Consider the following 14,867-nt stretch of genomic DNA (forward strand, 5'->3'; position numbering starts at 1 on the left):
TAAAACTTACATAAAAAGTATTGTGAAGTAAATATTCAGTCTCATGTTTGTATTTCTGGTTCTGCCTCGATAGCTCTTAATGTTGTGATTACTCTGTTTTCTTTTCTTCCACCTACATAACAGGAAAAGTACTGAATCGAATGTTTCTACTAGCTGGTTGTCCGCGTAACTGTGTAATCATGTCTCTTCATCTTGTAGGAGTTTCTGGGCATGAGCAACAACTACAGCAGTTGTCGAAGTTTTATATTTGGGGATGGCTTCCATACAAGAACAAGTTTGCAAATGTTAGATGCCTTGATTTTATGGTACTTTGTCAAGCTGATATAAATGGATACGATAAGAAAGAATAGATGTGATTGGTAACTGTGACAACATAGATGGTCCTCATGAGCCATTATTTTATGATTAACCACTTCAGATGTTGACCAGAATTGAAGATAAGAAGGTTTGACGGTTATATTGTTGGATTCTTTTTTTTCTTTTGCTTGCTTAATTTCCTGACATTTTTAAATGAACCATTTTATTGGCAGCTTGTATAAGATATGCAGCTAAGGTTTATGTCTCATTTGATAAGATTGCTGAATGGCTTGCTGGTAGGTCGGCCAGGTTACATGAAGACTTCTCGTGGGAATCTAATCTTTTGCTTTCTATGGGTCTTTGATCTACATGTATACTCTGAGTTACATCTTCTAAGAAGATCATATAACTTCATCAAAAAAAAAGGTTCATATCTGTTGCAGGCCTGCTATATTGGTGTTAGTTCTTAGGGATCAGACGTGTTCCCATACGACAATTGCGTGAGAATACCGCCAGTGCCCTGACCAATTTCAGTCCAAAAAGTTTGTCTAACCCAGACATGATCATGAAATCAATGAAACGATTCCAGCCAAATGCCGAACTTGCTTATGGAACCATCCTCGGATGGAGGCCTGACGACCAACTGAAGACATCCATTTCAACCCTGCTTAAAACACACCAAATAAACGGGCGAATTAACATGTAACTAACCCCATGACTACAGAGAAAGACATGGTTTCCATCCAAATGGTCCCAATTACCAACCAGAGCTTAGCCTAGCAAATTTGGGCTCCCCTTCTCTCAGAGGGATTCTAAGATTCAATATTCTAGCATGCGTGCAAATGTGGATGCAAGTAACTATCTGGAACGGAAGCTATGGAGCTTGGGACATGAGCCAAAGTTGGGTCATCTTCTAATGAGGACTATGCCCAAGCGCAAAGACTTGTGAATATAGGAGAGTCAAGTTGGCAAATATCTGGATGTGTTTATCTGACTAAGTTGCTGAAGTTCTCACATATTTAGCCACTGTCCATGTCTCATCTTTACCACTAAGCACTTCAATTTATCTGCGCCTAGTATGGCACAAAACCTATGTGACCCACTGCACCTTATTTAACAACCATCCCTCCATGATCGGATGATGTGGTGCCCATCAAGGATCCACAGCACATATCCACAGAAGCTAACTTACCACATGGGGGGCAAATTATACCCTACGCCCGTGTACTAATGTGGCTATGTACCATACCAATCAGCTTCTTTTTCTTATGACCAATTACTGAGATGAGCACATAATAAATAAGACCCAGAGACTGGGTGATTGGTGTGGTGCACGGCCACGTTGGTGCATGCGGCCAGTGGGGTATAATTTTTCTGGAGCTAATTATAACATGTATATGGGCATCTGGCCCTGCAATATCTTCATATCTTGAATTTTGACAACAGACATCGACCATGGTAGGTGATAAGCACGTAGCATTAAATAGAAACATTGACAGAAGAAAAAAGGTGTTGAATGAGTCCAAATAGGGTGAATTGACGGGAAGAAAAAGGATACAGGTAAGATTGCGTATATACTTGTCCCTAGAATATCGTAAATATCTTCAGATCTAGAATATGACAACAGAGACGTCAACCATGATAGGAATAAGCGTTGTAGCCTAAATAGAGAATATTAGAGGAAGAAAAACAGGCATTCAAAGAGTCCAAACATGATGACTGGACTGTAAGAAAAAAAATGCACACCTTGTAGCAGTATTGCATGTAATATCAGGTCCCGGAAGCAGGAAACCTTTAGGTTCCGTGTTCTATCATTGACATGATTTCCCACCCCTTCACTTTTAGCATACATGCATTTATAGAATATTTATAGTAATGAAGCTCAAATTACAGTATTTTTTTCCTCAGATCACTTATATGGATAAGTATAGGGTAGTTGAGTCTTGTAAATCAGTAAGCACATTCTTCTTCAAATTGTTTATCCGTCAACAATAGTTCGAGTAACTCGAACAAGTAAATTAGGGGATGGTGTTGTTTGCCATGAGTATTTCAGATACTTTTCTCTCACCCTGTTTTCCTCAGAGAGTTCTCTTCTTGGGCATGCCAGAATATTAAAAACAAGCCCAGTCTTCACTGTTTACCTCAGAACAGATTGATGAACAAATTTTCGACAGACATTGTCACCAGCTCACCGTCCTTTTTCCCAGCAAATCCTCCCAGCATTTGTAACATGGGTTATCCCCAAAAAATATGTTGTTCAAAAAAAAAAACATGGGTTGTTGAAAACAGATGTTTGCTTTTAAAAAAAAAACATGGGTTGTGAAAACAGATGTTTGGCTAAATTCACAATATAAACTGATGCATTTGCAAAACCCAGTTACAGAAGACATTACTCACTTAGTAAGATACATCATCCATACTAAATTGTATCTTCTTGATATAGTTGGATTTTGTCAAACCTTGATGCAAACAAGGTTAACATTCAAGATAAGAAAATGTATAGCGCTAACAGCTCTACTATTCCAAAGAAGTGCTTGGTCATCACCTTGTTATGTCAGTTGCAATAATTGATGAAACAAACAACATATATCTTCTCTAAAATGTTACCATGAAATTTACGGAGCAACAAATTAAATGCATTCTTTCCCAAGGCATAAGATCAAGATTCAACTATATGCAATAACAATAGGAAATGCCCTAGATAAACACTCCAAGTCTACAAACTCTACGATATGCAATCCACATGCTTCCTTGTACAAGGAACATGCAAAACATTCCACATTGCTTGCACATATGAAGCCATTTGCAGGCAAAGTAGGCAGCCAGTGTAAGGTTATTAGTAGCCAATCTACAAGAAAAAGAAGGATCAAGGAATGCTCAAGGATGTCTCTGAAGAGCGATCACAACCAGTGAGATGAGTACAAGTAGCTGGAGAATAAGAGTCAAACAGTTGTAATGTTTTTGATAGGGTAGCTCTGCAGGTAAGCTAATACGGCACTAAAAAGAGCAGAAGTATCATGGTTTTGTAACCAAAGATAGTGATGAAGAGTTAGAATATTATGGAATCCGAAAGAACAAAATTGGTTCGGATGACAAGCATATTCAGAGAAGACAGGAGATTAGAATCAGTCCCAAAAGACTTTTTTTAAGTGTGACAAGAAAGAAGAACCTGTTTGGACCTATTCAGGTCATAGGGGGAGAAAAGGTTGATATAATACGTATATATACCCAAAGAGCTTTACTCTGTAGAGAATATGGATGAATAGTTCGATGATCTAACAGTGTAAGGGAAGATTTACATTAATTTACCATGATCTACGCAATTTATCTATCTAATATTTATAGCCGTCTTTAAAATGTTGGAAATCCACATACCAAGAAATCTATGTTTTCTTTCAGGATTCTAGATCAATCTAGAGGGCTATCTTTTTTGGTGGATATTAGCAATTGAAGCTTATGCATCACTGACCCTTACAATGTTAAATGGTCTAAAGGAGTGTTAAATGATTGCACTTGGATCGCTCGATTTCCTTGAAAAAAAATGGCAAATGTTTAAAAGATTTATAACTCAAGGATCAAGTAGGAAATCTCCATGCATGCCTACCATTTACAGAGTTGTATATTTTGTAGCTCAGAGAGAGAAAGAGGAGAGAGAATCAAGTTATCTCCATGTCGGGATGTGAAGGTGCATATAGAAAGAGAGGAAGATGTAGAGAAGATCTTTGAGACATGCCTGAAGTTAACAGAATCTTTGATTTTGATATAACTGAATACATCCTTTGACAACTTGCACGCTAAGAAAATCATTGCCTTTTATTCATTGTGATTAGATGAAATACCTCCCTCATAGTGCAGTTAATTACAAAAGCAAGATAGACAAGAAACTTGATAGAACGAAACAGTCCAAGAGACAATAAACAGAAATATGGTTACATTTCAAGCTTAGGTGCTATGGAAGGCATGCATATACCAAAAGGGAGGTGAAAAATCTAATCAGGTGGCTGTTGATGACTTAGGGTGAGATTTCCTACAGACATTGTGAGCTACTTGAGCCAAGATTGAGGACTTTCAAAGACGGCAAAAAATTCCCAAATTTTCACTACAAAAACTACAATTAATCCTAATAATATAAAACGGGTATTTTAACAAGTTTATTTTTTTTTCATATACTGTCAAATATGGATAATCAAGCCATCCACGAATATACCGATCACCTATAATCTTTAGTTTCTTTACAGCAAATTAGATGCCAACCCATCTTGAACTGTGCATAAATTAAGAAAGCTAAATTATATATATTAAGGAAATGGAGTTCAACTTTAACAATTCTTGGAGAAGGAAGAAATTTATGAAACCTCATGAAACCACCAGGTGAACCAACAATGAGGCAAAAGGCGGGGAATGTTTCAATCCTGCTAGTAATAGACATCACAAGCTATGTTGAAACCATCCTCTTAAACATGGGGTATAATTTTTCTGGAGCTAATTATAACATGTATATGGCATCTGGCCCTGCAATATCTTCATCAACAGACATCGACCATGGTAGGTGATAAGCACGTAGCATTAAATAGAAAACATTGACAGAAGAAAAAAGGTGTTGAATGAGTCCAAATAGGGTGAATTGACGGGAAGAAAAAGGATACAGGTAAGATGCGTATATACCTGTCCCTAGAATATCTTAATATCTTCAGATCTAGAATATGACAACAGAGACGTCAACCATGATAGGAATAAGCGTGTAGCCTTAAATAGAGAATATTAGAGGAAGAAAAATAGTATTCAAGAGTCCAACATGATGACTGGCCTGTAGGAAAAAATTAAACTCGGTTAAATGTACACCTTGAGCAGTATTGCATGTAATATCAGGTCCCGGAAGCAGAGAAACCTTTAGGTTCCTTGTTCTATCATTGACATGATTTCACCCCTTCCGCTATTAGCAATACATGCATTTATAGAATTTTATAGTATGAAGCTCAAATTAGAGTATTCTTTTCCTCAGATCACTTATATGGATTAAGTATAGGTTAGTTTGAGTCTTGTAATCAGTAAAGCACATTCTTCCTCAAATTGTTTATCCGTCAACAATAGTTTCGATAAGCTCCGAACAAGTAAATTAGGGGATGGTGGTTGTTTGCCAATGAGTATCTCATATACTTTTTCTCATTCCTGTTGTCCGTCAGAGAGTTCTCTTCCTCCTTGGGCATGCAGAATATTAAAACAAGCCCAGTCTTCACTATTTACCTTCAGACACGAGGTTGATGAACAAATTTTCAACAGACATTGTCACCAGCTCACCATCCTTTTCTCACAGCAAACTCCTCCCAGCTCAACACAAGATGCTTTCCTCCAGTGGCCCCTCTCACTTGTAACATGGGTTGTCCCCAAAAAATATGTTGTTCAGAAGAAAAAAAACATGGGTTGTGAAAACAGATGTTTGCTAAACCTCACAATATAAACTGATGCATTTGCACAACCCGCTATAGAAGACATTACTCATTTAGTAAGATGCATCATCCATACTAAATTGTATCTTCTTGATATAGTGATTTTGTCAAACCTTGATGCAACAAATGTAACATCAAGATCGCCTAACAGCTCTACTATCCAAAGAAGTACTGGTGATCACCTTGTTATGTCAGTTGCAATAATGATGAAACAAACAACATATATCTTCTCTAAAATGTTACATGAAATTTACGGAGCAAGTAACAAATATAATGCATCTTCCCAACGCATAAGATCAAGATTCAAGCTAATGCAATAACAAAGGAAATGCCCTAGATAAACACTCCAAAGTCTACAAACTCTTACAATATGCAATCCACATGCTTCCTCGTATAAGGATAGAAGAATGCATGCCGTTGACATGCAAACATCCACATGCTGCACATACGAAGCCATTGCAGCAAATAGGTGCAGGCATGTATGTTTATTAGGTAGCCAATCTACAAGAAAAAGAAGGATCAAAGAAATGCTCAAGGATGCCTCATGAAGAGCGTCACAACCAGTGAGAAGTACCAAGTAGCTGAGAATAAGAGTCAAAACAGTGTAATGTTGTTGATAGGGTAGCTCTGCAGGTAAGCTAATACGGCACTAAAAAGAGCAGAAGTATCATGGTTTTGTAACCAAAGATAGTGATGAAGAAGTTAAAAATTATGGAATCCAAAAGAACAAAATTGTTTTGGATGACAAGCATATTCAGAGTAGACAGGGAGATAGAATCAGTGGAGAAAAGGTTGATTAATACATATATATACCCAAGAGCTTTACTCGAGAAGAATATGGATGAATAAGTTCAATGATCTAACAGTGTAAGGGAAGATTTACATTAATTACCATGATCTACGCAATATAATCATCTAATATTATAGCCGTTTTCAAATGTTGGAAATCCACTACCAAGAAATCTATGTTTTCTTTCAGGATTCTAGATCACATCTAGAGGGCTACTTTTTGGTGGATATTAGCATTGAAGCTATGCATCACTGACCCTTACAATGTTAAATGGTCTAAAGGAGTGTAAATGATTGCTTGATCGCTAGATTTCCTTGAAAAAATGGCCAAAATGTTTAAAAGATTATATAACTCAAGGGATCAAGTAGGAAATCTCCATGCAAAGCCTACCAATTTACAGAGTTGGATATTTTGTAGCTGAGAGAGAGAGAGAGAGGAGAGAGAGAGAGAGGAGAGAATCAAGCTTATCTCCATGTCAGGATGTGAAGGTGCATATAGAAAGAGAGGAAGATGTAAAGAAGATCTTTGAGGCATGCCTGAAGTTAACAGAATCCTTGATTTGATATAACTGAATACATCCTTGATAACTTGCACGCTAAGAAATCATTGCCTTTCGTTCATTGTGATTAGATGAAAATACCTCCCTCATAGTGCAGTTGATTACAAAAGCAAGATAGTCAAGAAACTTGATAGAACAAAACAGTCAAGAGACAATAAACAGAATATGGTAACATTTCAAGCTTAGGTGCTATGGAAGGCATGCATATACCAAAGGGAGGTGAAAATCTAATCAGGTGCTGTTGATGATTTAGGGTGAGATTTCTCACAGACACTGTGAGCTAGTTGAGCCAAGATTGAGGACTTTCAAAGACAGCAAAAAATTCCCAAATTTTCACCACAAAAACTACAATCAATCCTAATAATATAAAACGGGTATCCTAACGAGTTTATTTTTTTTTTTCATATACTGTCAAATATGGGTAATCAAGCCGTCCACGAATCAACCAATCACCTATAATCTTTAGTTTCTTTACAGCAAATTAGATGCCAACCCATCTTGAACTTTGTATAAATTAAGAAAGCTAAATTATATATCTTAAGGACATGGAGTTCAACTTTAACAATTCTTGGAGACAGAAGAAATTTATGAAACCTCATGGAACCACCAGGTGAACCAACAATGAGGCAAAAGGTGGGGAATGTTTCAATCCTGCTAGTAATAGACATCACAAGCATTGTTGAAACCATCCTCTTAAACAAAATTCCATATGCAAGAAAATGGTCCAAATTTTGACACCCTGCCACAAGAAGAAGCATATTTCAAATGGAAATGCAAAACTCCATACCCTATCCATCTAACCACACCAATAACACCACCCGTGGTACAAGAACTTAACTGAAAAAAGGCCCTTTCACTTCCCACCCTTTGCTGCTAAATGCTAAATTGCCCTTCTCTTCCCTAAACCTCTCTCACTCTCCACCCATCCACGACATGGATTTCTAAATTTGCTCCTCATGGCTTTTATACTATGTAGGAACATGCATATTCCTACTCATCCACTATCACTCAACAGTCCTCCATGTTAACAGGAAGCCCAAAGGAATCAATAAAAAATGGGAATATAATCTTCTGATAAGGGTTTTAACCAGCTGATCAGCCTCACTTCTCTTCCCAACAAATACTTACTCGAAATCTGACATCAAGAAAACCCAACCTCTTCCTCTCTTTGTGGGACCCCAATAAGCACAGAGTTAATCAGGTGCATACAACCACAAACATCCATCTACTAAAAAATGCCAACTACCAAACCATACACTAAGCACAAAAAATAATACGCTACATTACAGAAGAATCATTCCACATTTCACCGGCAAAACAAACAGAAGATGTTAGCAACACAGTTCAAGAACCACCAAACTGCGGATAATCAAAGATAACATCACATAAGAGCTTCGCCATTGGACTCCAAAGTCCAAAGAGCTTCCGACCGACAACAGAGAACCATATAACTTAAATTATTTAACTAGATAATATATGATTGCTTCACTAACTCCGACAACCATATAGCTCAATAATCGAACTAAAAGAGAGAGAGATTAAAAGGGCCATTCGAAACCCTAGCTAATCCATGTCCATATTGTTAAAACATAAGAGAAATTATAGAAATTTCTCGCTGATATTTCGAGAAAATCATAAAAACTCCGATTAAACAGTAACAGAGTAACGAGTTTACCAACATCAACTAACTATGCGATGGGATCAGAAGGGCCAGGCACCCCTCAATTTGATTCGAAAAGGAGAAGAAGACGCAGCTCCGTCGTTGGCCGTGACGCAATCGAGGCCGCAGCCGCACTGGGGGCACTCGAAGAAGTTGTCGATGGGGAAGTCAGCGGGAGCGATGCCGACGGAGAACTCAAGCTCGTCGTTGTGGAGGGAGACCTCGATGATGTGATCCAGAAGAGAAGGATCTTGACGCTGACGCCGCGGAGGTCGGAGAGGGCGGCCGGCGGAGATGTGGCCGGAGATGGTGGGCTGGTAGCGGAGCTGGTAGGAGCCCTCCAGGGAGAAGCTGCAGGTGTTGTTGAAGTAGGCCGAGAAGTCGCCGGTGTCCGGGTCGAGGTCGTAGCCCGGAGCAGCCCTTGGGAGGAGCCCGATGGGAAAGTTTATACGACTCCAGCACCTCGTAGGCGCTCGGCTTCGTGTCATCGGAGGTGGAGGAGGTTACGCGGAGGAGGAGGAGGAGGGAGGGAGAGGAGAGCAGGAGGAGGACGGGAGAAGCGGAGGAGCGACCTCATGGTTCTTGCCCGTCGCCGCAGGACATCATGTTCCTTTTTATCTTTTTTCTCTTGGTTGTTTGTTTGGTTCTGTGGTTTATCTCAGTTTCCGTGGTTTTTATCCACCGAGATGCGATCGTTTCCTGTTTGGATTTGGAAGGGTTTGAGGAGTAGAAGGGCGTGGCGCCGTGGGCCCGTGGCGAGCGAGAGAGTCACGCGATCACGTGCTCGGAAATCGGTTCCCGTTTGGGTTTGGTAGGTAGGGGAAGACTCGAAGGTTGTGGGTATATCTTCAGATTGTCTTACCAAAACCTCACCTTGCACTGATGGCATAGGACGTGGCATAAGGTGATTGGTAGTCAAGGTAAATCGAGGATCACGCTTGGTCTTTGGTATGATCACGTGTCTAATCGTCCTGTTATCACATATCCCAAAGCATGAATGGTGATAGTTTGTGCGGAAGGCGTAAAAACCAATCTATAAAGTAATGGAGAAGAATCCTGGGGCGGACTTGCTGGCAGCCTGATCCGATTTAAGTTATGTCCGACGCTTACTGCAAGCATGTGCTATAGTGCTGGAAGGCAACTTAACTACAATTATTAGCTGGATCCAACAAAGTATGAATGAGGTGGGCGACAACTATCTGCTGCTCAAAAATATTCGAATGATGGTGAGTGGAGATGGTCTTTCAGGCAAAGCATGTATACCATAAAATAACGGAGCAGCAAAGTTGGTAGTCTTTTTTGTGGCTAATTATTCTAAAAAGACCTTTTGGCTGAGAGAGAGGGAATTATCCAATGCGCTTCGGGACTTATTATCTTTTGACATTTTTAGGTATATTCATTTCCGTCATGTATAATATATCTACTTTAGTAAAAATAATAATAATAATAAAGGAGAAGAATAATCAAAAACTTGTCCGATAAATTATGTCCACCGCGACACCATTTAATTTACTATTTAATATAAATATTAATGATGAAGTAAAGGAGTTTAATTGGCACAGGCTATTATATAATTGTATTTGGGGCTAAGAGAGCAGCTGGGAAGCTGCGCACAGGGCATGTGAAATCCATGGTCACGTACCGTGGGCCACAAACTGTTCCATTTTTTGATGTTTGTCGGTCCTCATCACATGTTCGTCCGTTCCAACCGCAGAGAGGGTCGCTGTAAGCATCCGCAAGCATTTAGTAGCGCTACAGTACTTGTCTCCAAGATGGCAAATAATATTTTCTGGATGTTTTCATACGTGTGGTAGATGAGCCCAAAAGCTAGATTGCGTTAGCTGCACTGCTATTTGTTTGCTATATCCCTTTCTAAAAGCAGCATCAACTAAAGTAAATTTAGATTGAAATAGTCGGATCAAATACTTGATAGAAATCGATGTGTCAAATGCCTGCTATCCAATTCGATTTTTATTTGAAATAAAGCGTGGGGAAAAAGAATTAGCTGATTGGGTGTCAAGGCACTAAGCTTCAAAGCCACATGGCTATGGTGGTATAAAAGGGATTGAAATATTAGTGATACGCAGGGCATAACCGTGTCTCGTGATAGAATTAGTGCTTTATTGTGAGAATTCATACTAACATATGTTTAGTTCCACATCGGTTATCCATTCGATTGATCTTGGATACTTATACAAGGCCAAGCAACCCAAATAATGCCTTCTAATTAGTTTTTTTGGATAAGATCATAGATTATGACAAATAATATCAAAGCAAATCTGGCCCATAGCCTATTTAAACTAGTAAATATTGCAGCACGAATCTATGGAGGCTAACCAAAAGCCGATCATGATCCTTGTGATTAAATTTAAATTGATTTAAACCCTTAGATAAGCAAGGACGTTAGGCCTTAAACGAGAGGAGTATGTGAGAATCTATGTGAACATATATTTAGTCTCAAATTAACTACGTACTAGGTAGATCTTGAATACTTTAATTGAGTTAAAAAATTCAAATAATAACTTTGCTGGCCTTTTAAATAAGATCGTAGGTTGTGACATTTATATTACCTAGTTTCACTTTTTATATTATACCGAACTCATGACTCACATACACATATATGATATACATATAAACCATGCACTAACACTCATGAAATAAAGAACATGTGGACCCTAAATTCAAAAGGCAGCATATAATATCTTCCCTAAATTATAGAAAATATATATTTGTAATTGGTATTAACATAGAAAGAACTAGATATACTCAAAAATAATAGTTTTACATCAGATAGATTAAAAAATTATATTTCTTATCTAGCTCATCCATCTAAACATCTGAATTTTTAGATAGTATCTTAATATGTATCAAAATCTTCCAATTCTCTTTAAGCTACTAGAATTTCAGTTGGCCGTACATACGAAGTAGGTGGGTAGCTATCTTCGAAGCTATTGTCACTTTCCTGTCAACAGACATATTTTTTTTTTATTTTATCTACTTTATGATAAGTTCGTCACGGGTGTACCATCAATAATATTATGTCTGTACCATCCATTCGTCCGTTTCGAAGCCCATTTTCTCCTTCCCATCCATGAGCTACCCATTCTGTTTTATCAATTTTGTGGTAATTTTTGCATGGGCACCATCAACAGTGTATATCACTCAAGATTCATTAAATAATGAAGTAGCGTAGTTATGCAAGTTCAATTACACATTGCAAGTTTATTTACAAGCATAACACACATACGTACACATGTCTATGATTATAATTTTATTTTTCCATACATAGAATTACAAGCATAATTTCAAATCCAGTAGGACATCGCGTAGATGCCGGGCGCCGTAACATTCAAGTACCTGGACAAATTCTGATTGCACGTCCTAAGATATCCCTATCCCAAGTATTAGGATGGCGGCATATTCTGTTCCATAGAAAAATTGAGACGGCCTGTCTTATAAAATTTAAAATCTTAATTATATATATTACGTAGTTTCACTGCGATCATGTATTGTATTGCAGGTCACGAGCTAGGCCCAGTCGAAATAAATCCATATCAGGGTGCAAATATTGGGCCATTAGGCTGCTTGAATTCCTTGTTAAGTTGGGCCGGGGAGGCCTTGGACAGGCCTGGACTGGATCCTCTCGGACCATCAAGAAGCCTCCCTGTTTTGCCTTTCGTCACCAAAAACAACGTGGTCCACAGTACACATAAGGCTCTGTTGCGAAGGCAGCATTACAATCAGGTTCCTGTTTGAGAAAATTACAATCAGGTTACTATTATGTTAACTGATTGACTAAAGTTGCTATACTAGATCATGAGATTGCTAAGTAGTTTCTCTCTCAAAAAATAAATAAATAAAAAATAAAAAATATTGCTAAGTAGCAAATGCCATCTTTAGGATCTAATAGATAATCCTATGAACTATGAAATATGATCAGCCATTGATTTTCTGAGATGTCTGAGAGGAAGATGATCGAACTCTTTTGATAGGTCTCTCCTGCAAAGCTATGAGATTCATTGGACCAGTCACAAGAAGCTCAGGTTTTGAAGAGATAATAAATTAAGGAGCAAAAAGTGGAATTAAACATCTATACTCTGCTACATAAATGGAACCAAGCTCTACACCTATTTCAGGTCTAACCTCCATGGGTTATATCCACTGCATCGATGGTCACCAGTGAACGCTTCTTGCAAATGATACTACAAAAGAACTCCCTTTTTGATTCTCAATTGTTTGATGCACACAACTCATGCATAATTTGACATCATTTACACAACTCACCTTTCATTACTAAAATATAGTGGAATGGCATGAAGTAAGCTTTTTGGATACCATTTGGATGGACTCAAGGAATAATAAGGTAAAAGAAATTTAAAGTTTATATCCATGAGAACAGAAAGAGACATAATGTAATGGCTAAAATCCCAGTTGATTGGTTGGAATGTTTTTGAGTATCTATTGAATATATATAGCTTGTACAAGAGTGATTATAGAAGAAGAAAAAATAAGAAAAAAATTACAGCAATAATTCAAATTTTAAATTTTAAATTTAAATTTTAAATAAGAAGAAGATTATGACAATAATTCGAATTCAAAAATTGAATTTGAATAGAGAGAAGTTAAGATATGTTATTAAGAACGATAACTTAAGACCACAACCACTTCATTGCATTGATGACTATAAAGGACTATGATGATGATAGGATTGCTTTAGATGATGCACCAATCTAGACATGGACGGACGTTATGCAAATGGAGCTATTGACAACAATGATGAGGCATTGTTTGACACTCCTATTGTAGATGTAGGACGACGCATGCAGACATCCAAACATTCATTAGAATGCATAGTAAAAGTATCCATGTACAAAATAACTTGGACTTTACCTCGATAGGGCAAATACCGTATCAAGGATTGTTGATACAATGCCCCAGTCCCATACCTAGGTGCGATTAATACCTCCCAATAGGATCTTTGGTGGGTTTAACCTTCATAGGAGAGCTGCTAAATTTAAATATCTTTTTAGGGAAGAGAAATGTTTTCCTCTCTTCTTTCTCCCCCAATTAGACTTGTGTGGAAGGTATCTTGAATTTTTCTCTTTCATCATCTTGATGAATTTCTACTACCAAAATCATTTTAATATTTGGATGGACTAACCCCCTTGTTTCTACAAGCAGGCATGCATGCTTTAATTCAAGCACACATACACATGCACGTGCATATACATGCGCACGCATGCAAAAAAAGAAAAAGAAAAGAAAAGAAAATCTGATCAGATACATTCTTGGTTTTTTATACATGATAGAATCGAACTGAGGCAGAGCAAGTCTATGATCTGCATGCATATATTTTGTTCTTCTGAGGAAAGGAATTATCCAGCTTGGAGTTGGTCAATATCATGTTCGATCCCTCTCAACTTAGGCCCATAAGGATCTCATAATCAAAATATTTATGCCAAACATTTTTGATTTCATTAAAAAAGAAATACATAGAGGACGAAAACTACCATGGGTCACATTGGTCATGCAAAAAGTTTTCACGGCGACATGGCACATCATAATTCAATCAGCTCCAAAATTTCATACACGAATTCCTCATGAGTAGCACTAATCCTTTTGCGCCATTTGGCACAAAGAATTTTCTTTATGACTCATCAGGACTCTGTAGCATTGCCTGAATAAGCACAAAATTGAACTATATAATTTTTTATATATATACTTTGATGAATACTTCATTTACTTAATGAAGTGGGAGAGTTCTCCTCCTCTCTTTTGTCAATGAAGAAAGGGAAAATCTTTTATTTGTTGATGCTTTCTACAATACATATAACAGCGTCAATCATAGCAACCCACATTAAATTTTTAACAAGAGCAAATCCAATAACTAAATTCTTATTCCCTTCACACCTAAAATAAAAGATAAATATTGAAATCAAATGGAAGCTTAAAGCCTTCTAGGTCTGGCCTTCTTCTTCATCATGCCTGCATGCACCATCTGGCTCGAGGAGCCGCTGCTGTTGCGATCGTCCTTCGACTGCCTCTCCTGAGTGTTTTGACACCTTTGTATTCATGTAGATCATGTAGAGAACCAACTGAATGGTGCCCAAGAAG

General features: G+C 37.9%; 1 pseudogene; it reads right to left on the reverse strand.

Moving 5' to 3' along the window:
• Positions 1–8,528: 8,528 nt before the first annotated feature.
• Positions 8,529–9,257, reverse strand: LOC120108929 (annotated as a pseudogene).
• Between the last annotated feature and the right edge of the window lie 5,610 nt (positions 9,258–14,867).

Source organism: Phoenix dactylifera, unplaced genomic scaffold (assembly GCF_009389715.1).
Source record: "Phoenix dactylifera cultivar Barhee BC4 unplaced genomic scaffold, palm_55x_up_171113_PBpolish2nd_filt_p 001646F, whole genome shotgun sequence".
Classification (NCBI taxonomy): domain Eukaryota; kingdom Viridiplantae; phylum Streptophyta; class Magnoliopsida; order Arecales; family Arecaceae; genus Phoenix; species Phoenix dactylifera.